General features: G+C 46.6%; 1 protein-coding gene across 1 annotated transcript in view; it reads left to right on the forward strand.

The window, feature by feature from the left end:
• Positions 1-14,153: 14,153 nt before the first annotated feature.
• The window catches only part of LOC144782335 (contactin-4-like), a 964,244-nt gene continuing 952,202 nt past the window's right edge, over positions 14,154-26,195 (forward strand). The window contains exons 1-2 of the mRNA XM_078661655.1: positions 14,154-14,429; positions 15,241-15,361. The gene's annotated coding sequence lies outside the window, so the exon portion shown is untranslated. The remainder of the gene's footprint in view (positions 14,430-15,240; positions 15,362-26,195) is intronic.

Raw genomic sequence — 26,195 nt, forward strand, 5'->3', positions numbered from 1 at the left:
TCGATTCCAAATGCTACGTAAGCTTAGTGCTGCACGACCTATGAGAATTTGTGGACGATCAGGCGCTTAGCCCTTGGAACCAAGCAGGATTTCGTACTGGCCAGGGAACTTTATCCAACCTTGCTGCCTCGACCCTTTCCATCGAGAAGGCGCATGACTCAAAATCAATTTTATATGCCTACTGAATAGGACACTTTACCCTGCATCTTTTACTCCGCATGGCTTTACCCTGCATTTCTTACTCCGCAATAACATTCACAATGCAGGGCTTTACAACACATTCCCCATTCCAACGCAATTACTATTCTAACTCTAGGGGGGGGCGTTACTTTGGGGAATGCATTGTAACAGGTTTGCGGTGTAAAGCCCTACGTTGTAAAAGTTATTGTGGAGTAAAAAATGCGGGCCAAATGACGTTTCCCATGCCGGCTTCATTGATTTCAAAGCAGCATTTGACAGAGTCCTTCAAAAATTAATATGGGAAAAACTCATAAGCCTTTGTGTACCACTGAAAATGATGAGGGCCATCCAACTCCTAGCTGCATGTTAAATTGGGTGTCAGCTCAAAACTCTCATGGAAAATACATGCAACTACAGGGCTGAAACAAGGGTTTGTGCTCACTCCTTTACTCTTTGATGTCTACCTTTCAAACTTATTCACAGACTTGGTCTCCATAAATGCCTATTCACCAAAACTAAGCATCCACCACCTTACTCTTTTGCTATATGCAAATGACCTGCTTCTGTTGAGCATGAACCCATGGTCCTGCAATGGCTCCTATACACTGTCTCAATCTTCAATGAACAGCATAAACTGGAAATGAATCTTGACAAAACAAAAGTGGTGCAGTTCAGTAAGAAAATGAAACCACCCGGAGCCCTGCTTGTAGAAGGGGTCAAACTAGCAGCCAAACCTACATACAAATATATTGGGATATACTTTGGCTCAAGAGACACCTTCTCTGCACAAATGGATGTAATGAAATCTAAAACTATCTCTCTAAGCAATGGTTTTATCACCTTGTTAAAATCCTTAAAAGGATTTATCCTCTGACCTCTGGAGTGCAAGGACTTCAACAGCCAAATTAAAAAAAACTAAAATAGATCTACCAGGCTCATTTCACAGTAAGAAGACAAAGAGAACCTGGCAAAGCGGGCACACGCATGGCAAAATATCAACACCTATGACACTTTAAAGCTTCAAGCATACTTAGACTTCAGATTATGTTACTACTATAAACTCAAACTCATGCTCATCCATCTAGGAATCCAGCCAACTCTGGAACAACGACCCCACTGGCTGAAGCAGGGCCGGACTGGGGAGGGAAACGGGCCTTGGCAAACTGCTCGGCCGGGCAGGGGGTACGGCCAAGCTGTTAGCTGGGGCCGGTTTCAACTGATTTTGTTACAGGGAGCCGATATTGCCAACCCCCGGTAACAAAAACGGTCCCCCAGGGAGCGAAGACCGCCCCCACCCTGGCGGCCCACCGGGGAAACGCACGTTGCCCGCTACGGCCAGTCCAGCCCTGGGCTGAAGCCAGCCAATACAAACTCTAGACTCTGTGTCGAGGATAAAGAAACCCTAATGCACATCCTCTGTCTCTGCCCGGCAATGCTGACAGACCACAGAAGGATGTTGCGGGCCCTTTTATTCAGGTTTCTGTATGATCATACAGGGAAGCAATCATTGCGGTACCGCAGCCTAAATTTATACAGATAAACATCAAGGGGGTAGAGTTCCTGGAAAGTTTTGAAGCCAGAGTAAAAGCCACAGGGTAGAAGCAGAAGCAGAGGCACAACCCCTTAAATCCCTGGAATATTCACTAACACTTTGAACCCCAATGGACAACTCTGATGTACTTTAACCTCCAAGAACATTGCACGGTGTGTTTTAATGCACAGACACCTAAGAACTGTCGCACACAACTAATCCCTACTGACGGTGCCTTTTTCCTTTCAGGTTTTTTTTTTTTTACTTCTTTTAAGTTTTCTCTTTTAACATCGAATCATATATTATTTATACATGGACGAAACCACAGAAATTATCATTTTTACTGGTTTCGTCGATGTTTGATGTAATGCTTTTTATTAACTTTGTACTTCGGTAATAAAATTAGAAAATTTTAAATGTAACTAGGTTATGGTGTGTGTTCTTGCCTAGTGTTAATAACAAAGCAGGGTGATTACTATCCTTTTTTAATCTGTATTACATCCCTAGCATGTAATAAAACAATCAAGACATGCTAAAACCTGTACTGATGAAGGTCGGTCGACAAGTTGCATTGCCAATTCACGTTGTGGCAATATTCATTGCAACCGATACACTACTGCACAGCTTGGTATAGGTTCCTCTCAGCAGCATCTGAACCTGATGGGGAATGTCGTACCAGTTTCAGAACACTATACAGCCAGAAACAGACTAGGAACCCAAAGCAGCCCTGGCAGTTTTCTCAGACCAGCCCCTGGGGAAGCACTGCCTAACCCCGGGAGGCTGGAAATGCTTGCTACTTTTGTTACTGGGGGCCGAAATTGCAGCACAGCTGTAAAACTGGTCCCCTGTAACAAAACTGCCCCCACCACTTCAAAGCCAGCCTCCACCCTTTAAGCCTCCTGGGTAAATGCCCGATGTCCGGCATGGCCAGTCCGACCCTGCATACAACAGATCCGTACCTGACGAAATTGCTAATTGAAGATGAGACGCCGACACGTTCTCCCTAGAATACCTCGTTTGCAAACTTGGTATCAGGTGGGGAGCAGTGTCTCACTAGTTGACTTTATTGTAAAAGTGAACTGGAGCCCAAAATTATGCAGTTTGGAGCCCCTACAAACTCGGTTACAGTGTTATTACCGAATATATGATTATACCACGATTTCAGTTACCACGCATGGCTTTACCACGCGAATTTTACCTCGCAAGTGGCTTTACCACGCTGGTATTTACAACGTAGCATTTTACTACGCATTGCAACGTCTTACCTTCACGTCTTTCTCCACGAGCCCTTACTTCCATCCTCCTTTGAAACAAGCGTCAAAACACGTATACCAAAATAAAAAAAGGACTGCTTTTTTGACGTACACGGCACGTCTTTGGGGGAGGCTCTTTCCTCTTTCTTTTAAATTTATGTTCGTTTTTTTGTTAAAGTAACCTGCTTGTTATTTTTGGGGGGGGAGACCCCCCCAGCCCCCCTCCGAGCCCCCCCCTCCCTCTGCCCCCCCATGCCCACGCAGATCGACTTGAAGGAATACCACGTCTCCCCCCTAGCCCGTGGTAAAGACGTCGTGGAAGGTACCCTGCGTGGAAGGCACCCTGCGTGGTAAGTGTCACGTGGTAAACGTGAGTAGTGGTAATGCCTTCGTGGTAAATGATGTTTCCCGTTATTACCGTGTTACACTGCTTACTACAGGAGGTGACTGGGGCTTGGTCTTAGATGCACTATGCACTTTTTTTTACCATGCTTTTGACTAATTTATTCTTCATTTATTACAATAACAAAATAAATGAAACAAATGAAGGTTGCAAGAAGAGATCTACAGCCCCAGCGTTAGGATACTCATCAAATATGATTAAATATAATGGAAATCACATGTTTAGCGCACTCCGTTAACCTGATGGGTGTATGGAATGACCGAGAAACCAGTCTTCTCGCTGGTGGTTGACCCTGTGCTGCATGAAGGAAGGCTTAGCATTTTGGGAGAGCTTTTTGTGGTTTTTGACCCTCAATCCATGCTTTTGCCATGATTTCTCTATGGGCTTGATCTCCATGTTTTATTAGGTGTCTCCCGGACAACCAATCATATTCATTTAATTACACACCAGTGGTCCCACCAGAACTATAACCTCTCCCATGCTCCGGCACAAATAGAAGTTTCAGTAATACTTTGGCTTTGATTGTGTCCCATAATATGTACTCTTTCTGTTAAAGGTATCCTTCAGTTAGGATGCCTGCCACTCAAGAGATGGAAGGAATGCTTACATTAATTAATATCATCCACTGGTAATCGCTCGGGCCGCATTCTAGACCATTTAATTACACTCACTATAACACTCTAGACAGAGACCAGCCATATGCAACTCAGACTTGACCCTGCTGCAATAGGAACAGCCTGCCCATTCTTACAGTGGTGTAATAATGGCCCCTGCAGCCCCTGAGGTGCGGGGCCCGAGCTGCTGGGCCCCTCCTCTGCCACTGTATCCTTAGGCCCTTGCTCTCAGTGTAGACTCCATTCCATGCCCATTTCTGCACTGAAATTCGTCCTGCTGTCTGCATGAGGAATTTCAGTGCAGAACCATAGGGTGGTATACCAGGAGTGAGTCTTCACCAGATGGGATACCAGGAGGGAGTCTTCACCAGATGGGATACCAGGAGTGAGTCTTCACCAGATGGGATACCAGGAGGGAGTCTTCACCAGATGGGATACCAGGAGGGAGTCTTCACCAGATGGGATACCAGGAGTGAGTCTTCACCAGATGGGATACCAGGAGTGAGTCTTCACCAGATGGGATACCAGGAGGGAGTCTTCACCAGATGGGATACCAGGAGGGAGTCTTCACCAGATGGGATACCAGGAGGGAGTCTTCACCAGATGGGATACCAGGAGTGAGTCTTCACCAGATGGGATACCAGGAGTGAGTCTACACCAGATGGGATACCAGGAGTGAGTCTTCACCAGATGGGATACCAGGAGGGAGTCTTCACCAGATGGGATACCAGGAGGGAGTCTTCACCAGATGGGATACCAGGAGGGAGTCTTCACCAGATGGGATACCAGGAGGGAGTCTTCACCAGATGGGATACCAGGAGTGAGTCTTCACCAGATGGGATACCAGGAGGGAGTCTTCATCAGATGGGATACCAGGACTGAGTCTTCACCAGATGGGATACCAGGAGTGAGTCTTCACCAGATGGGATACCAGGAGGGAGTCTTCACCAGATGGGATACCAGGAGGGAGTCTTCACCAGATGGGATACCAGGAGGGAGTCTTCACCAGATGGGATACCAGGAGTGAGTCTTCACCAGATGGGATACCAGGAGGGAGTCTTCACCAGATGGGATACCAGGAGGGAGTCTTCACCAGATGGGATACCAGGAGTGAGTCTTCACCAGATGGGATACCAGGAGTGAGTCTTCACCAGATGGGATACCAGGAGTGAGTCTTCACCAGATGGGATACCAGGAGTGAGTCTTCACCAGATGGGATACCAGGAGTGAGTTACCAGGAGTGAGTCTACACCAGATGGGATACCAGGAGTGAGTCTTCACCAGATGGGATACCAGGAGTGAGTCTTCACCAGATGGGATACCAGGAGTGAGTCTTCACCAGATGGGATACCAGGAGTGAGTCTTCACCAGATGGGATACCAGGAGGGAGTCTTCACCAGATGGGATACCAACCAGGAGTGAGTCTTCACCAGATGGGATACCAGGAGTGAGTCTTCACCAGATGGGATACCAGGAGTGAGTCTTCACCAGATGGGATACCAGGAGTGAGTCTTCACCAGATGTGATACCAGGAGTGAGTCATCACCAGATGGGATACCAGGAGTGAGTCTTCACCAGATGGGATACCAACCAGGAGTGAGTCTTCACCAGATGTGATACCAGGAGTGAGTCTTCACCAGATGGGATACCAGGAGGGAGTCTTCACCAGATGGGATACCAACCAGGAGTGAGTCTTCACCAGATGGGATACCAGGAGTGAGTCTTCACCAGATGGGATACCAGGAGTGAGTCTTCACCAGATGGGATACCAGGAGTGAGTCTTCACCAGATGGGATACCAACCAGGAGTAAGTCTTCACCAGATGGGATACCAGGAGTGAGTCTTCACCATATGGGATACCAACAGTGAGTCTTCACCAGATGGGATACCAGGAGTGAGTCTTCACCAGATGGGATACCAGAAGTGAGTCTTCACTAGATGGGATACCAGGAGTGAGTCTTTACCAGATGGGATACCAGGAGTGAGTCTACACCAGATGGGATACCAGGAGTGAGTCTACACCAGATGGGATACCAGGAGTGAGTCTTCACCAGATGGGGGACCAGGAATGAGTCTTCACCAGATGGGATACCAGGAGTGAGTGTTCACCAGATGGGATACCAGGAGTGATTCTTCACCAGATGGGATAACAGGAGTGAGTCTTCACCAGATGGGATACCAGGAGTGAGTCGTACCAGATGGGATACCAGGTATGAGTCTTCACCAGATGGGATACCAGGGATGAGTCTTCACCAGATGGGATACCAGCCAGGAGTGAGTCTTCACCAGATGGGATACCAGGAGTGAGTATTAACCAGATGGGATACCAGGAGTGAGTCTTCACCAAATGTGATACCAGGAGTGAGTCTTCAGCAGATGGGATACCAGGAGTGAGTCTTCACCAGATGGGATACCATGAGTGAGTCTTCACCAGATGTGATACCAGGAGTGAGTCTTCACCAGATGGGATACCAGGAGTGAGTCTTCACCAGATGTGATACCAGGAGTGAGTCTTCAGCAGATGGGATACCAGGAGTGAGTCTTCACCAGATGGGATACCAGGAGGGAGTCTTCACCAGATGGGATACCAGGAGGGAGTCTTCACCAGATGGGATACCAGGAGGGAGTCTTCACCAGATGGGATACCAGGAGTGAGTCTTCACCAGATGGGATACCAGGAGTGAGTCTTCAGCAGATGGGATACCAGGAGTGAGTCTTCACCAGATGGGATACCAGGAGGGAGTCTTCACCAGATGGGATACCAGGAGGGAGTCTTCACCAGATGGGATACCAGGAGTGAGTATTCACCAGATGGGATACCAGGAGTGAGTCTTCACCAGATGGGATACCAGGAGTGAGTCTTCACCAGATGGGATACCAGGAGTGAGTCTTTACCAGATGGGATACCAGGAGTGAGTCTACACCAGATGGGATACCAGGAGTGAGTCTTCACCAGATGGGATACCAGGAGTGAGTCTTCACCAGATGGGATACCAGGAGTGAGTCTTCACCAGATGGGATACCAGGAGGGAGTCTTCACCAGATGGGATACCAGGAGGGAGTCTTCACCAGATGGGATACCAACCAGGAGTGAGTCTTCACCAGATGGGATACCAGGAGTGAGTCTTCACCAGATGGGATACCAGGAGTGAGTCTTCACCAGATGGGATACCAGGAGTGAGTCTTCACCAGATGTGATACCAGGAGTGAGTCTTCACCAGATGGGATACCAGGAGTGAGTCTTCACCAGATGGGATACCAACCAGGAGTGAGTCTTCACCAGATGTGATACCAGGAGTGAGTCTTCACCAGATGGGATACCAGGAGGGAGTCTTCACCAGATGGGATACCAACCAGGAGTGAGTCTTCACCAGATGGGATACCAGGAGTGAGTCTTCACCAGATGGGATACCAGGAGTGAGTCTTCACCAGATGGGATACCAGGAGTGAGTCTTCACCAGATGGGATACCAACCAGGAGTAAGTCTTCACCAGATGGGATACCAGGAGTGAGTCTTCACCATATGGGATACCAACAGTGAGTCTTCACCAGATGGGATACCAGGAGTGAGTCTTCACCAGATGGGATACCAGAAGTGAGTCTTCACTAGATGGGATACCAGGAGTGAGTCTTTACCAGATGGGATACCAGGAGTGAGTCTACACCAGATGGGATACCAGGAGTGAGTCTACACCAGATGGGATACCAGGAGTGAGTCTTCACCAGATGGGGGACCAGGAATGAGTCTTCACCAGATGGGATACCAGGAGTGAGTGTTCACCAGATGGGATACCAGGAGTGAATCTTCACCAGATGGGATACCAGGAGTGAGTCTTCACCAGATGGGATACCAGGAGTGAGTCGTACCAGATGGGATACCAGGTATGAGTCTTCACCAGATGGGATACCAGGGATGAGTCTTCACCAGATGGGATACCAGCCAGGAGTGAGTCTTCACCAGATGGGATACCAGGAGTGAGTATTAACCAGATGGGATACCAGGAGTCAGTCTTCACCAAATGTGATACCAGGAGTGAGTCTTCAGCAGATGGGATACCAGGAGTGAGTCTTCACCAGATGGGATACCATGAGTGAGTCTTCACCAGATGTGATACCAGGAGTGAGTCTTCACCAGATGGGATACCAGGAGTGAGTCTTCACCAGATGTGATACCAGGAGTGAGTCTTCAGCAGATGGGATACCAGGAGTGAGTCATCACCAGATGGAATACCAGAAGTAAGTCTTCACTAGATGGGATACCAGGAGTGAGTCTTCACCAGATGGGACACCAGGAGTGAGTCTTCACCAGATGGGATACCAAGAGTGAGTGTTCACCAGATGGGATAACAGGAGTGAATCTTCACCAGATGGGATACCAGGAGTGTGTCTTCACCCGATGGGATACCAGGAGTGAGTCTTCACCAGATGGGATACCAGAAGTGAGTCTTCACCAGATGGGATACCAGGAGTGAGTCTTCACCAGATGGGATACCAGGAGTGAGTCGTCACCAGATGGGATACCAGCAGTGAGTCTTCACCAGATGGGATACCAGGGATGAGTCTTCACCAGATGGGATACCAGGGATGAGTCTTCACCAGATGGGATACCAGCCAGGAGTGAGTCTTCACCAGATGGGATATCAGGAGTGAGTCTTAACCAGATGTGATACCAGGAGTGAGTCTTCAGCTGATGGGATACCAGGAGTGAGTCTTCATCAGATGGCATACCAGCAGTGAGTCTTCACCAGATGGGATACCAGCAGTGAGTCTTCACCAGATGGGATACCAGGAGTGAGTCCTCACCGTTGGGATATCAGCAGTTAGCCTGCATCGTTTGGGATAACAAGAGTGGGTCCTCACCGGGTAACTTTAGAATCATGGAGGGCAGTATACCCACAACTATACCACTCCCCCCAATTTGTAATCCAGCCACCAGTGAGCGGCATCCTCACATTGTCTTTTCTAGGTGTACTTGTGATGGACTCAGTTCTAAGGGATATGACCCTCTTCTTCTTAACCAAGACAGACCTTTTTCCCACTTCCATCAGCACTGTCTTCGTTTAAATTCTTTCAATTAACACTTCTTTTAGCACACCCCTCCTGAATCCAATATTTGCCTAAGGGCAGTAATGCAGTAATTATTACTTTATCAAGTTATACCTCTAAATAGGAGAGACAGCACTTCTCTACTCCTACTAGAACACTTAACACAAGGGTTGGTGATAGCCAGAATATCTTTTGACAGTGGTGCTCAGTTTTAAAGCCCACTATCTGCCATTTCAATCATCCCCCTACCTCATACGCCTCTTCTGCCTCCTTTTTTTAGGTCTCGCTCTCGAGACCTATTGCTATTGAGTTGCCTCTGAAGGAAGACAGACCTGTGCACACGCATGGATTTTACACCGTGGGCGCGCACGCCCAGCCCCCCGGAGCCGTGCACATCTCTTGCTCCAACTGTGCACAGCCAGTCAGCCTCTCAATCGCGCGCGTGCGAGCACGCACGCACACACACACACACACACAAGCGCACAGATACACCCCCCCCTACAACTAAGCCCCACACCGCACACACAGACACGCGCACACACACATTCCCCCCACACTCACCGGGCTCTTTCCGCGTGTTCCTCTCCCTCCGCAGCAGGTCAGTCTCGGCATCAGCATCAGGCTCCATGTCTTCTCCGGCGATCCTCCTCAGCTTGCGTGCACGCTCACGGCGACGTCTCGTGCGCTTCCACCTCGTGCACGACTCATGGCTGAACCTGGGGAACGGGATCGTTTTTGCGGTGTCTCGCGCTGGGGCGTGTGCAGCAGTTCGTCGGCGCTCTGTGTTATGTTATGTTATGTTATAAGTGTTTATATAGCGCACGGCTGCCCCAGCCAAGGGGCGTCCCGGCGCTAGCTGTCTGTGTCCAAAGGAGGCTGCTGAAGATGCAGACTACAGGTGGCATAACATAACTAACAGAAGAGGTGAGTTTTAATAGCTTTTCTGAAGGATAGAAGATCCTTCATCCCACGAATCTGAGCTGGAAGTTCATTCCAAAGCTTTGCTGCAAGGTATCTGAATGAGCGACCGCCCATCCAACTCAATTTAATGCAGGGTATTGTGGCCAGATTCTGTCCCTCGGACCGTAGAGAGCGTCGAGGAACGTAGGATGAGAGGAGCGGGCACAGTATGGGGGGGGAGGCAAGTTTCAGAATTTTAAAAGCAAGGCATAGGGTTTTTAAATGAATCCTCTTTTCTACAGGGAGCCAGTGTAGACTCCTGAGGGTAGTAGTGACAGATTTGTGGCGGGGAAGGCCCGTTAGGGCTCTTGCGGCGGCATTTTGAACTCGCTGCAATCTAGCTTTCTCGGCTACGTTAGTTCCTAGCAGCAAGGAGCTAGCGTAGTCCAACCGCGAGAGAATAGCTGATTGTACCACCAGTTGGCGAGTATGGTGGTCAAAATATTTTAAAATGGGTCGTAGGTTACGTAAGATGCCAAAGCAAGTGGCCGCCACTTTTTTAGTATGATGGACACAATTCTGAGCAGAATCTACCCATACTCCTAAATTTTTTACCACATTTTTTGGCACAGGTGGTTGGTCCAGAATCTCAGGCCACCAATTATTCCCCCAGGCCGTTGTGTCTTTACCTAACAGCAGGACCTCCATCTTGCCGGCGTTAAGTTGGAGGTAGTTTGATGACATCCAGCTGGTGATATCTGCAAGAGACTGTTTAAAATTTTGTGCACTCAGGCCGCTCTCGTCTTTTAGTGCTACCACCAGCTAGGTATCGTCGGCATAGGACACAAGTGAAAGCCCGCGCTTCCTGGCTACCTCTGCCAATGGGAGCACGTAAACATTGAACAAGGTGGGGCTGAGAGCAGACCCCTGGAGTACTCCCTGTTCAATGGAACATTCCTTGGAGAGACACGGTGGAGTGGAGACCCTGAAGGTTCTGTCTGATAGGAAGGCCTTGAACCAGCTAAGGGCCTGATCAGATATCCCTACTTCCTCTAGTCTGGACAACAGCACCTTATGGGAAACAGTATCAAAGGCAGCGCTGAGATCTAAAAGAATCAGTGCTGCCGCTCCTCCTGAGTCTAGTATAGTCCGGAGATGTTCAATAACACTCAGGAGGGCTGTTTCGGTGCTGTTCCCGGCCCGGAAGCCATGTTGAGATCTGTCTAGAATGGAATTAGATACCAAAAAGTTGGTCAAGATGGAGTTAACATGGGCTTCCGCCACTTTGGCTGGCCAAGGAAGTAGAGAGATGGGCCTGAAGTTTTCAGGTAAATTAGGGTCAAGTGTGGGCTTTTTTATAACAGGAGAAACCCATGCTTGCTTCCAGCTGGTGGGAATATTGGCCGTGAGAAATGACAGTGTTCCTGCTGGTTAATTATGTTTTCCTTCAGGGGGACTATGGTCCCTCTTCTGTGTTCGGGTAAATTGCGCATCACTCTCCATGCATGAGATTCCTAAGCTGCGGTGACGCGGCACGCAGGGCCTTGCTCCCTAGAGCGGGGCAGGTCGGGATATTTAAGGTGGTACCGCGCGTGGCCCGTGATGGTTCCTGCAGCCGGGCGCCTGAGCACGACCTTGATGCTCGTGCGGCACCGCGCGCGGGTGGCTGTCTGGGCCGCGTAGCTGTAACTCGGGGTTGGCCTGCTCCTACCCGCCTGGGCAGTGGTGTCACTTCTGCTGTTTGCGGGCGGCGCTTGGTGCCTGCACACTGGGCCTCCTGGGCTGTGTCTGCTGCCAGAGCCCCCCCGCCCAAAGCCTGTGCAAACGGCGGCCCTTCTCCCTCTCTTCGCGTAATGCTTCAGGGCAGTTATCTCGGCTACCCTGTGGCAGGCGTCGAGGGGGCCCGATGTCAGCAGCAGCGTTTGCGAGAGGCATTACACCGGCCGAACCCCGCCGTACCAAGCCCGCAGCTTTTAGTGTCCATAATAAAATTGGAAGGATTCTGTGTAGCAGTAAACTTGTAAAGAGCAGTCCTCAGAGCATCCCTCTTAACCCCATGACTTTACAATCACGATGGGGGCAAGTGGTTTTGGAGGGTGTTTCTATTGAAGAAAATGAAGGTAAACACGGTCTACAAGGCTGGCGATCTAGTTGTAGCGCATGGGGGGGGCTTTACTTGTTCTTCATTTGTACATAATTGATTCATTTAAATATGTAATTTTATAGAACATTCCCGGCCTCCCACGGACCACAGGTTAAGAACTGCTGCAACGGGGCATTTAATGCTGCGAAGGGTTGAATCCCAGGCTCTGTGTCGATCGGGTGAGGCCAGGGGCCCTTCAAGGGCCCTCCTGCCTTGTTTGAGGCCTCCTTGGTGCCTTTGCTTGTATCTCTGCTGGACAGTGATTCCTCCTACGATTTCTGCCCTCCTGAGGACCGGGATGGGGGCAGGGGGTCAGGGGGAGGGTATATTTAGCCTCTGGTGCTGCCTCTATGTGGCCCCTCTTGGCTGTCACTGAGCCACGCCCCCTGTACGTCCCTGGCCCTGGGGCCCCACTCGTCGCCCCCTCGCATGTGTGGTTGTGGTCAGTGCCCCAGACTGCCCTCGGCAGCTCCAGCACTGGGGAGAGACACCCACCCCCAACCTCCTGCCCCCAGCTAAACGTCACCGGCCCCCCTAATGTACCTTCCAGCCCTCACCCACCTGCCTCCCTGCCTCAGACGGTGCCCTGGTGGAAAGCACTTTATCTAGATTCATTACTACTTGCGTCACGGGTCAACCCCCCTTTAACCCCAGGCAGACCTTGAGCTCTGGGCCCCCGCCCATACCCCTACAGCTGTTCTTGGGTCTCTGGGGGCCTTGATTGGCCTGTCTGAGCCCCCCCTGCTCCATTTTAAGCAACACTTGTGTCACTCACTCACTCACTGCTGTCCTTCCCTCCGCAGAGGCACCGCTCCGAGGCGCTCCAGAGAGAGGTACAGTCTCAAGGCGCTGCGCTTCACAGAGGCACGGCTTCAAAGCACGTCACCGAGGCACGGCTTCAAAGCACGTCACCGAGACTCGGCTTCAATGCGTTTCACAGAGGCACAGCTTCAAGGCGCTTCACAGAGGCACATCTCCAAGGCTTGCGGCTGGGAGGGAGCTGTCCCGGGCACCATAACGAGCGAGGCGGTGGAGGACGAGGGCCAGTTTTACAACAAGGCCCAGCAGTACTGGAAGGAGGTCTCGGCCACGGTGGACGGCATGCTGGGGGGCTACGGACAGATCTCCAACAATGACATCGCCGACTCGCGCAAGTTCCCGCAGAGGTTCCTGAAGGTCAGTGCACGCGAGCTGTACAGATCTCCTCCGGAGCAGTCAGGCCTTGGTTTCACCCCCTCAGAGCTGTGGCACCCTGGAAGACACCCCAGAGTTCCTGCTGAGGGTTCTGTGGGTCCACAACTCTCTTTCTGGGCAGTCAGGCCTTGGTTTCACCCCCTCAGAACTGTGGCACCCCTGGAAGTGACCCCTAAGTTCCTGCAGAGGGTTCTGTGGCTCCACAGCTCTCCTCCTGGGCAGTCATTCAGTCCTTGGTTTCACCCCCTCAGAGCTGTGACATCCTTGGAAGTGACCCCCAAGTTCCTTCATAGGTTCCTGGAAGTGAGTGCACGCGAGTTGTGGCTCCACAGCTCTCCTCCTGGGCAGTCCTTGATTTCACTCCCTCAGAGCTCTAACACCCCTGGAGGTGATCCCCTAGTCCTGTTCTACCTGTTTATGGCTAAAGTTCAACTTTACCTTTAATTGAGCTGTAAGCGGTATGTTTATCTAAGAAACATTGCAGTTTTATACTTAAGACCACAGCTGAATCAGATTGCTTGTTTTTGATGGAATGGGGCGGTGAAACCGTCATCTGCTCATTCACACGGCTCAACCTAAACGAAGACTTTATTTCTGCTTTGAGAGTTCAGATATTTGAAGTTGGATTGCTATTAATCGGAAGTCAAAAGGAGAGGGTTCTTTAAGAGCGGCTCAGCTGAAAGGGTCAAAGGACATAGTGTGCCAAGCACAAAACGAGGCAAGAGTGAGAGAAGGGAAAACTGTACGACAGGTGGGAGAATGATAAACAAGTAAGTTTGATGTTTGACCACTGCCAAAAGTGAAAGAAACGAAAAAAACGTAGGTAGAGCAATGGAAGAGAGGCGCCGAGAGGAAGCGAGGAAATAGATGAAAAAGAAACGTACTAAATTGTCAAAAGTTATGAGGACACTGATTTTGAATTTGAGGAGGTTCCTAAATGTCTTTTACTCGGCTTAGGAAATTCTTTTCTGCTAAAACTAGGCGGTCGTTTCCTGAGGAAGGTGATAGCGGACCCATTGCCTGGGAGTTAAAAGCACAGAAGACCACGGTGCCCCGGAGACCTCGGTTCCTGCCTACAATCTACAGAGAAGGAAAGTCTTGGCCTCAGACCCATATCTTCCTCAACCAAGGACTGGCCTCTCCAGTGGGACACAGGATATGCAGAGTGAGTGAGTTCTCTCCTGGGACTTACATTGTTGACGTTTGCGTTTAAATGTGTTAAAGGTATTTTAAAGAAAAAGCAACTCTCCACCTTCTCCCTAAAGTCCCTCTACCTAACCGAAACGTGCATACTAACCCTGTGCTCTCCTAACCCCCATACGAAGATCCAGTCTCTGGTGTAGTAATCCCTGATTAACCTTCCCCTTTCATAGGTCTATCCGTTTAATTATTCTATTTCTGGGGAGTGATGTGCACTGCTTGCACCCAGTGAGGATATGTAAGTTCTGAGTTGGTGATATTTAAAGTAATACTTGCTTGTTATATCTTACTATCTGTGCTATATATCTCACTTTGTCTCTGATTTCGTTCAATGTGACCCCTTTCTGTCTCCTTAACTCTTTTTCTGGTTCGATCTGTTTTTTTCCTGCTTCATGCATCTTCTTCAATTTGGCTTGTCTCTTTTGCGTTTTTCTTCCTCCCTCTGTGCTGACTTTCTTTGTTATTTTACTCATTCTTTAAGGCTATCTGTATTAACAGTCCTCGTGCAGCGTACTTCCTCTCTAACTTTCCAGGTGCTCCTCGTCTTACTTTTTTGTTTTTCTTTATTTTAATGCTCTTTCCTTGTACGTTCTCTGTGTCTAAATTGTTTTCTGACTCCCCGTCTAGTTGTATTTGGTTTCTCTTTTCCATTTATACCTCTCTTTTACTGCTTGCATCTCCCTTCTTCTTCAGCTGTTACAATATTTAATTTTATTGTTTGCTTAGTCATTATGCCAGTAGGGTGGTATCCTCCAATTGAATATTTATCCCCCTAGAGTCATTAACGTACAGAAGTCAGTTACCAATGAGGACCAGGCGGTTTGCTGCCATGTAAACATCAGGAGGACCAGGTTACAAATGGATGTACAAGAAGCCCCAGAAGTAAATCCAGAGAAGGTTGGTACACAGTGGGAAGGGAAAGAAGGTGGGTGGATTCAGGCTGGTCTTATCCATGGATATGGATGCAACAGGTTTGGTTATGTAGGAGATATTCATAAAAGTAATACTTTGTTCAGGTCTTTTATATCTGTGTCTTGAGGCATGCCGAAACTCTCTGTATGATAAATGATTTGAAAGAATTTGACCCCAGAGGAGTTGTATTCAAGATGATTAGCTGCCCGAAGTAAGAGATATTAAGTCTACTAAACGCTTCCTCCATAGATGTGAAAATAGGGTGTGTATGTATCTTATTGTAAATAAAGATGCTACCACTTCTTTAAATGCAAAAGGAGCTGTGTATCTTGAGAAACAGTATTTTAGCATAATATTACTAACAAAAGAGAGCAGCAAAATAATATTAATTATGCAGCGCAGTGCCCACATTTTGTAATGGCATTGCTTCGGTATTTTGTATTTTTTACACAGGTTAATACTGTCTGGGCAAAGGTTTTCCCTTATTAGTACATTTTAACACCCAAATACAGTGATAAGGAACAGAAAGGGGATCAGTCAAACTTTACAAAGGGTCTTTCACTGAATGGCAACAGATTGCGTCATTTTTAATAACTTTTCAACCATTTAAGCTAGAAGCATACTTTATTTTGTCAACATCTGCGAATTAAAGAGCAGATTATGGAATATGTGGCATAATTATGTGGAAAACGCTGCAACCCCAAATTAACGTAATTCCATCAATTTTCTTTTTTTTTAATACGGAAGTACTTGCTCTACGTGACATAGAGTGAGAAATACTTAGTTATGAAAATCTGTCACTTGTATTCCTGCGTTTGCGATGTTCTCAGGAATACAGAATACTTTTAGTCTGTTGGTATGGAATGAATATGAGATTGACTATCAACTACTTGTTACTCTTTCATTAGCAAGGTTTTTGAAAAGTCTAGAAGGAAATTTATGTGAGGTATACTGAGGTGTATTGAATGTACATAAATGAAGATAGTCTTGGGTACCAGCACTATGGTGACTAAACTATTATGATCATGATTGTAAAGAGTTGGGGTGAAATATAAATGATTTTGCATGGATGGCAGAAACAAGTACTATAATAACAAAACTAAGAAGAAGAACATGCCTGTAGAAAGAACCCATTTAACCCACGAGACCAGCCAAAAATAGTACCATCCAGCCAGAAATGCCTCACCTAAAAACACTAGTTAATGCATCCCTGAGATGGAAATACATTTTTATACTAAATGTATGTGTTCTCTTCCCAAGAGAGGGAAATGTGAATATTAGGGAATTGTACATTTTTCTTACTTCCTTACATTTCTTTGACACTATCGTACCTATTTCTGTGATTGAACATAACAAGGTCGAAACATTATATGCATTTTTCTAAAAACTTATATTAATGTAAAGGAAAGAAGGAATAAAGTACCAGAGATTGTTAGCAGTTTACCAAGATGCCTAGAAGGCTTTCTAAGGAATTTAGTGTACACTATGGCCTTGTTGACTTCAATAGAAGTTGCTGGTATGGCCATTCATATACATAATATTTGTATCTTGTATTTGTATTTGTATCCAGAATTTGTAAAGCGTGAACTGCCGCTCCGAAAGGAGCATCCTGGCGCTGATGCAGTGAACATTTTGTGTTTGTTTTGTAATTGTTCAGCCACATTCACCTTTGCAACTTCACAGGATATCAATTTCACACATCATATACAGGCACAGAGGGACCAACTCATGCAGAGCTTGAAGGCCCCTTTATACTTAGGACCTCATTACGATGTCGTTAGTCTGACCGCGACAGCCCGTTGTTGTCAGTCCGATTGCCATATTACGATACTGCCGGTCAGACCCACAGCTATTGAACGCAATATGTCCACCTCGTCAGGATCATAAATCGATAGTGCGGCAGTCAGAAAAGCATCCCAGAATGGCAGTGGTGGGTCAGATGCTATGTTATGCTATGTGCTTATTTAAGCCAGCACTTGTTTGGGCTTACAACCTCACTTCATGTCATCACAGCACTATGTCCCCAAGCCTGGGCTTTATTTGTACTGAGGGTGCATTCTGGGAGTCATAATTGTGGTCTGCTTACAATGAACCAATCAGACAAGCGCGCAAGACAGCAAGCATGAGTAAAGGCAGCCCGGGGTGCGAGGTTGTGACACTGTGAGTGACGGGTAGCATACCATACCCCCACACAGGTTTTATAATGTAGTGTTAGGTTACCGGTAGCTTACGGCGGACGTATTTTATGTTCTGGTGTATAGGCACGGTCTCTTTTTCGTGATTATTTAACCTGTTACATATTGAAATCAGGAATATGTTACAGGTATTAATTGTGCAGGCAACACCACATGTGTTCAGATTAGCACATTAAAAGCAGATGCAAGGCTGCCGACTTTCAGTGTTCTACTGCCGGGCGTTAACAGCAAGAATCTGAGAGGATGTGGTCCGTCGGCATAAACGCCCGACGCTGCTGCTGGAAACCAGGGTTCGAGCCTCAAGGTCGTGTCCACATCCTGTGATTCTGGGCAAATCACTTAATCTCCCCGGGCCGGAATGTGTAATGTAAATACGGTGCTCGTGTAAAGCGCTCCAACGAGAGAGATTAAGCTATTGGCATTGTAAATGACATTGCCATTTATTTATCTGTTTTCAAAACCAACACATAAATAAAAAGTTTGTAATTTACAATGCCAATAGCTCTAACTTTTGCAAAGGCGAGACCGTTTTTCTTGCCTTGAACACTGGGCCCAAGGATGGTTTTTCTTTCCCTCCTACCCAACTAATGCACTCACTTTGAATCCAAGGGCCAGAGCACTTTTGCTCCTGAATTCAAAATGGCATGCAGTAGACTTAAACCCTGCACTACTTCAGTTTGCTGGTTATGAATTTAAGACATACCTGCTGTAAGGTAACCCTGCTTGGGCTAACCCCTGAGTATGTTTGTGCTCAGACCCATGCCTCTGCATGGCAGCTGGATTTAAAAGGTTCAGGCCTGGTTTATATGCCATTGACCATTGTTTTATTCTCAGTTTATTCATGAAATGGAACAAAACCTACATATTTTAACTCAAACCATTGCCATTGTTAGCTGCTTTTCGAAGGAAAGAGCTGTTTTTTAAACCAAATCTCCCAAAATAAACATGTGATGTAAAAAATACATAACGGGTATCGTGTCCTATATTACAATTTGATTCAGAAACTACTCGGACTTTGGCCTCTTGGTTTTATGATATCACCCGAACTCCTCCATGACAATACTGGATTATATTACACAGTTATGTATGGATGGATGGAAGGATAGCTGGATGGATGGGAGGATAGGTGGGTGGGTGGATGTATGTATGGATGAGTGGGAGGATTGGTGGGTTGGTGGATGGGTGGATGGATGGATGGATGGATGGATGGATGGATGGGTGGGCTTGGGTGGTTTGGGTGGATGGATGTGCCACTCCAGTGTTTGCACACAGGTTTGTACAAATTTTGGAGAACGTATCTAACACTGGGCTGCAGTTAAGAGGTTAACTAATTATTTCGGGTGTAGCATGTGCTCTGTTCAATGTCAGTAATATTCCAAATACTATATTTTATAATAAAGATATAGCCTTCTTCTATGCTATCTATCCTTCTGCAATACCCTCAGAGCTTCATCTCTTCACGAAATAAAATCAAACTAAGTCATAAAGCATGCAAAACCAAAACGTTACTAATATGACATTGCAGTGGATTTCCCATCAATTACCCTCTCCTTCAATCCCTGTAGAATTCAGCTGCTCCCTCATGGCCCATCCAATTCCTCCTAACAGGATTTCCTTTTCGCCGGATAATCAAAAAGGCACTTCAGAATTTCCTCATTTCCAAATGTTTTTCACACTGTCAATGACTGAGACAAGTTTGCAAATTAATCCAAGATCGCATTCTTGTCAAATTGTAGGCCATCTTGCAAAGTGTGCATCAGAACACTTTCCTTTCTCTCCCTGGCACCTCAAAGCGATTGAGTTTGCAGCCTGGCTCGTGTTAAAACCACACCTCGGGCATGTTGGCAGAACGGCACGCACACACACACACATCTGGGATTCGGAATGCAAGCACGGCTGCCGGAATGGAAACAGGATATATAACTGCAAAGGAAAAAAAATACGTCTCAGTTTACATTAACTGTACTGGAGAAAAGCTATCAAAGGGATATTTTATACTTATTTCCTAGCTGCAAAATAGGGAATGAAGCGAACAGAGCCCATTCTAAATAACTTGTTTTGCACCTTTACAAAACATTTGCTCGTTTTTACGTTTATGTAATCGAGCTTGCACCGTTCATGACAGTGTATTCTATACATCCTGCTAGGGGTTTGACTCAGTTTCCTTTAGCCAATGGCGTCTTCTGTTGCTCAGAAACCTTAAGCTATTATCTTGGCACATGGTCAATCGCATCTTGGAACAATCCACAGAGGTGTTTTAGTCTTAACGTCTCCCTAATTGCTGTTTTGTGTATCATTCCGCCTCCATTGAAATGGTTGATGGACTGTTTTGCACCTGACAAGTACATTCTATCAGCACACATTTAAGGCCTCATTTATGAAAAGTGACACATCGCTGCGACAAAACAGCGGTGCGTCACTTTTCATTGCGCCCTCCTAGCGACACCAATGATGCATCATATTTACAGTATGACGCATCATGGCGCAAGGAGTTACAGATAGGTCAGTATTTCTGATGTATCTGTGGGCGCAAAAATGACGCATTGCTGGAGTGTGTCGCAAAAGTGACGCAACTCCTGCAATGGGCCATTACACAAGGGCAAGTCCCATGTGTAAGGTGCCTGTGTCAGTCTTACGCATGCTTACGTCCCTTTCTTGCATCGGAACACCCCCCCTGTATACATTATACCTGGTGCAGGTATAATGTGGCGCAGGGGCTTACAAAGTGACGCATCTACTTAGATGCGTCACTTTGTAAATAGGGTGCAACTAGCCGCATTTTTTATGCACTGGTATGTCACTAAAAGTGATGCACCGGCAGGGGAAAAGTGGCGCAAGGGCTCATAAATAAGCCCCTTAATTCCTTATTTCATCCATAAATAGTAGTTATAAGCAATCTTTCCTTAAAAATGTTTTGAACTGAAGCAGGCATTTGTAGCTCTTTTGTCCGTGCTCCAATACAAGCATCAAACCTATTGGTTTTGACATTGCTTGTTTTTCTTTGTTCCTGCTACTACCATCAGGACCCTTGCGACTAGTGGAGGAAATAGCAATACTGGGGTACCAATGGGAAAACATGGGTAGGAGCTGCTACCTGTGACTGTCCGTAAACACCATCCAAGGAGAGGTGGGCCCAATGTTGGTAGCGGTATTCTTAGATCTCATTGGTGGTTCCAAGGTCATGAGGTCAATGTAAAATTACTTTTTCCTATTCTATGATAAATGGACTTGACACTTCTATTAAAGGCCTGGTATTGAGCATTATGCTTATTTTTCTTATACCAACTCTTTTACAGCACCGAAAATAAAATGCAGACTACAAGCTGCTAGAAGCAATATAGTGTCAACTTTGAAACTTCTGTCCAGTCTCTAATTCAGTTTCCTGGTAAGGCCCAATCTTCATATCTTGGAGAGAGTCCTCTTTCTTTCATTTTCTGATAATCAAGAAAATTGTACATAACAATGCAACATTCATCTTCAGCATGATCACATCAACATTGAGTGTCATCACTGGCTTTCAACTTCCACCAACATCAACATCAACTCAATGTATCCTTTGAGTCTAGACAAACAGAAGACACATTAATTCAGCATACTATTAGGTTTTATTTAAAAGAATAAAAGTGACAAATATATGCTTGGCGAGACGATTTGATCCAAAGACTGAGTTGCTGATGTTGCAACCTGGGGACATGAATTTAAATCCCGGTTCCTGCCTGCAAATCTTTTGATAGTGGGCAAATCATTTAGGGCCTAATTATGAGTTTGGCAGTCCATAAGACCGCCAAACTTGCCGTGGAGGTGTGATGGCGGTCATTGACCACGGCACCAGTACGAGTACGGTGGTCAGACCATGAGAGGACGTTCGCAACTGCCAGGGATCCACGATCACTGGCACAGCAGTCTTGTAGCAGCAATCTGCTTGGGAGTGTCGCTGCGGCACCACCAAGCATATTCCAAGTTTCCTCACTGCAACCCTAACCATGGCAGTGAGACTGCATTTGTTCGGGTGGTGGTGAGGAAACAACAGGGCAGCCTGGTGCCTCATGGCCCATGGGGTGCATGCAGGGAGGCACATGGTGCACCCCTTGGTTGCATGAACCCCCTTTCCAGCATGGTATGGACTTCACAGTTCATGCCGTGCAGGGATGGGATTTGTTGTTCCCATTGTAGTGCCTTTTTGAAAGGCACCACCATGAGAATGCTAAAGGACTGCCCCCCAGACCAGGAAAAAACTCCTAATCCAACGGGCAGTTGGCGGTCGAGTTTGGTGGTGCCGGCCTGCTCAAGCACCGCCAAAGATATAATCAGGTCCTTAGCATTCCGCACCCTAAGATTGTAAATGTGTGTGAAATGTAATGCAATTGTAGAAAATGAGAGTGGTAATGTCAGTCTGAAATATGTAAATCCCCAATTGACAAACAGCACTCTGTTGATACCGAGCTCGGTTCATGCATATAAATACCAACGCATACATATGTAACAATATCTTACCATCACAACAAGTCATGGAATCATGTAAATATATGTCAGAATAAAGATGCTATTTCCATACAGTGTTTGACAGTGCAATACTTGTCCCTGCGTTTTTTTATTTGTGCTGCTGTAGACAATTGTGAATCCATGGCAAGACCAGAGACCCTATTATGCTTGATTAGAATAAAGCAACATTTCTAAAATCTCAACCCCCTAACTCATAGACAGCCCTTAAACCATACTCCAGTCTCTTCCCAGAAAAAAGGCTTTTGAGGCCATTAATCGTCTACTTAAATGAGAATTGATGTGTTAACATTAATGACTGTCTACAGAATCTGCCACCACACCCCCTTCCCTGTTGTGTATGAAGAGAACATAGCATATGTGCGGCTTCTTCACTACTAACATCATTTAATTTCCTTCCTTGACTCAAGAGCGCTTTGCCTGTCCTCATTTTTTAGTAACATTATTTTAGTTTGAGTGGTAATGTTGGGAAAAATAAATACTGAGCAGGGGTGGGGGAACCTCAACATAGTATTTACGCCACCCATAACCAATACTCTTTTTCTGGAAATCAGACACTGCTTCATGATCAGTTTATCACACCACACCTTGAGAACAGCTTCTCTTTAACCAGCCAGTTTGTAGATCAATTTTTAAACTTATTTATGTCCCAAAGTCTGGTATGTCTGCGAGCCACGGGAGCTCTCATTTTAGTATATCTGGGACCCGAAGGATATCTCAATTTGATGCCTCTCTCGAGGTAGTTGTGACTTGAGGTAATGGTAGCTCGATCTGTCCTAATCATTGTGTGTGGTTTATCAGACCCCGCTGGTTCTTACAAGAAATTGAGGAGCATATTAGCAAGAACTTCGTTAAAATTATCGCCATTTTAGCGGCAGGAAACTGTCGCTAAAATGGTGATAATGGGCTTGCTATTATGCGTTACTGAATTCAAAGAGAAGCCCAGGTTAGAAGTCCTGCACATCTAACCTGGACTTCGATTGGAATTCGATAACTCATATTAGCAAGCCCATTATCGCTGCTAAAACTGCGATAATTTTAACGAGGTTCTTGCTAATATGCCCCTAGGACTGTTCTTCAAATGTGGCAAGTCGGGATATAGATCCCATTCTGTACAGCAGCTAGTCCTAGGTGTCTCACCTGTTCCATCGCTTTCAGAAGTGAGCAAAGCACAGACAATCCTGATGCAGTTTGCAGTCCTTCATCTTCCCGGAAGGAATTAAAATTGTCCGGGTCGCCAAACCAAGCAGCCCATGTCACAGCTACAGGTGACAAACTTCAACATAACAGCATGCAATGAGGGAAGTCTGAATGGACAATTCATGAAACATTCCTGAAGAACTACTGAAGCTTCAGCACCTTCAGCAGATCATGATTAATCATCCTCGCCCACTGGAATCAATCTTGCACTAGTAAAGGGAAAGGAGGAAAAGCATTATTGACATGCTGATCCCATTTCTGCATGAAAGCCCCCACCTGTTGACACCCATGGGTCTGATATCTTACTGAACAATCAAAGAGCCTGAGCATTTAGACAGAAGATTGTATCAACTGGTACACTGGCCAATCATGATGCTCCATCAGAAGTTGAAAGTTGAAAGTTACTATCAGTGGAGACTGATTCACTTGCTTGGTGGGGGTGTCATAAAGCCCTTCCTGGCTAAGTCAGCATGGTGTGTTTTATTTCCACCATGTGGTTGACTGACCTAGCTGCTAACACATTTTTCTATCTGAGCAAAATACATCATTGGACCTTGTCCTTTATAAAACACACACTAGGAAGGAATCCGTCAGTTTACCATTAACATGTAATGGTAAATTCCAGCTTCTGCATCAATCACTTACACTGAATAGATTCACCAATATCATATCAATTTGCACCTGACCCTATTTATTTAGGTACACTTGCAGTTCTAGCACTGCAGACTTTCAAAAATGAACATTGTCTCAGTATGGCAAGCAGGGCCTTAGATGTTGAATCTTGAAACTGTTTGGAATCTTGTTGTGGAAAAGTAAATTTTGCCATGTTCTGTGTCCCTACGCGTCCTCCATCATATGTTATCTGTGCATGATTAATATGCATATGTATTCCCCATGTTCGATTAAAGGCGCACTTACAGTTGTGTCCATCTCTAATATGTCAGTTTCCAGTTCTCGTGAATACTACGAATATCAGGCCTATGTAAAGCTACGTTGCCACGTTTCCCAGTGTGCACGTTATTTCATTATAAAGTCCCCGTTTCTAGGCCTCAAAAGGGCCTGGACACCAGATTCAGCTTCTGTCTCCTGAGCCCTCGCTGAGGAGCGATACAGCCCCCACCTGTATCCCTGACCCTTCACTTACTCCCTGCCTTGCAGTGCCCGGTTCAGCCTGGCTCTGCCTCTGAGTCTGCCAAGAGTATGTTATGATTCTAGTTATCAGTCCAGCCCTCCTTCTCTGCATTCCTAAGCTACTGAACCGCATCAATAGTTTCCGTCATTGTCTAGCCTTTACGTCTACATGTAAGAGAAATACTGTATTAATGGTCATTTAATATTCTTCATCACGCACTACATGTAGAATAATGTATGCTCCAGTCTTAGAATCAAGTTAGCCTTTCCCCTCCTGACTTCTAGTTTATATCAACATGTTCTCTAAACATCAGATACTAGATACTGTTTAGGTACATGTCGCCCTGACTCTCCAGACTTCAGTCTCTGCTCCTAGCACAGAGTTCGTAGCCCCCAGCTTCTCCTAGTAACACGTCATTGCCAGTTTGCGCGCACCATTAGGTTAGAGGTCCCGGCTCCTTAGGTAGCCCCCTCCATGTTTCCGCCCCATTCATGACATATTCTGTTACGTTTACATCACATGTCTATGTATACGCCCTGTTACACCTACTTTCACCCTTATCTTTCGCGACTGCTATTGACCACACCCACTGCTCCGCCTATCATATGTACTGTAATGCAACTGTTTTAGTATATATGATCGTGCACTGTTATTAAATGTTACGCCGATTCCGATCCTGCCCCCGGCAGCGCTGCCATCCTATTCCTGTGCAGGTTGTCCTGTTCCTGTCCTTATGCTGTATTAAACCTGCAAAACTCCTACTACCTCGAATCTTGACTCTTATTTATTGAGCTATCTGTTATTCATTTATCCATTCAAAAATAGAGGTATTATTTATTTATTTACCACATAATGGCGCCCGAACAGGGACTTGCCCTTTCCCCACGCGCCGGTGAAGCCACGCCGGCCCCCTGACCCTCTGCAGCCGTGACGGAACCATACCGTGCACGTGCAGATATTTCTGCTTCAAGTATCCCTCAGGCCCACGGAGGAGACGGAGGTGGCGGTCCAGCATCCAGACGAGGCGGTGGAGGAACGCGGCGAGTCCCGACCAGAGCCCAAGCCGAGAGTCCAAGGTCCGAGGTATCCGGAGGCCCACCCGTAACAGAAGTCCGAAGTTCGTCCGTCCGGCGTCGAAGTAGTCCAGTCCAGTCTGAGGCCTTCCGTTCTTGCTGCCCGGTGAGTACCGTTACTGGGGTAGTATCTAGACAGGGTCAATCTAAATTGTCTCTGGTCCGATGGGTCTGGGTACGCAGATCTGAAACGAAGTGTTCACCTAGGTTGATACGGGTCTTGATGCGTCCCTTTATGGGACCGGTATGTTCCGTGCTGTTTCAGCAGCGCATCCAGTAATTCTAGTCTGTTCCGTTCTCGAGAAATTCATGTGTTTCTGTTCTCAGTGTTCCAGGTAGTATACTGTCCGAACTGTTGCTTCATAATGTTATTCAATGTATTTTCAATGTCGTGGTATGCCTGAATTGTTTTCTCAATTGTTATTGTTCCTCGTGTATTGTATTGTGTTCAGATTAAAGTTTGCAATGTCCCTCTTTTCGAGATTACGTCAGTTAAAAACTAGAAAGGGTCTGCTAGAAGAAGCAGTTCCTGTCCCGCCTAGGGACAGTCCAGGTCATTTTATGTATCAGAAGCATGGCATAAGCGCCATATTGTATCTAGATTTATGGGTAGAGTATACCAAACAGTTAGAAGAAAAGTATAGATGGCCTGTATCAGGCACATGGGATGCCGAGTGCATCATGCGAGTAGAAGAAGCATTATGGAAAAAGAAAGCCAG

This window comes from Lissotriton helveticus, chromosome 9 (genome assembly GCF_964261635.1).
Source record: "Lissotriton helveticus chromosome 9, aLisHel1.1, whole genome shotgun sequence".
In the NCBI taxonomy this organism is placed as follows: domain Eukaryota; kingdom Metazoa; phylum Chordata; class Amphibia; order Caudata; family Salamandridae; genus Lissotriton; species Lissotriton helveticus.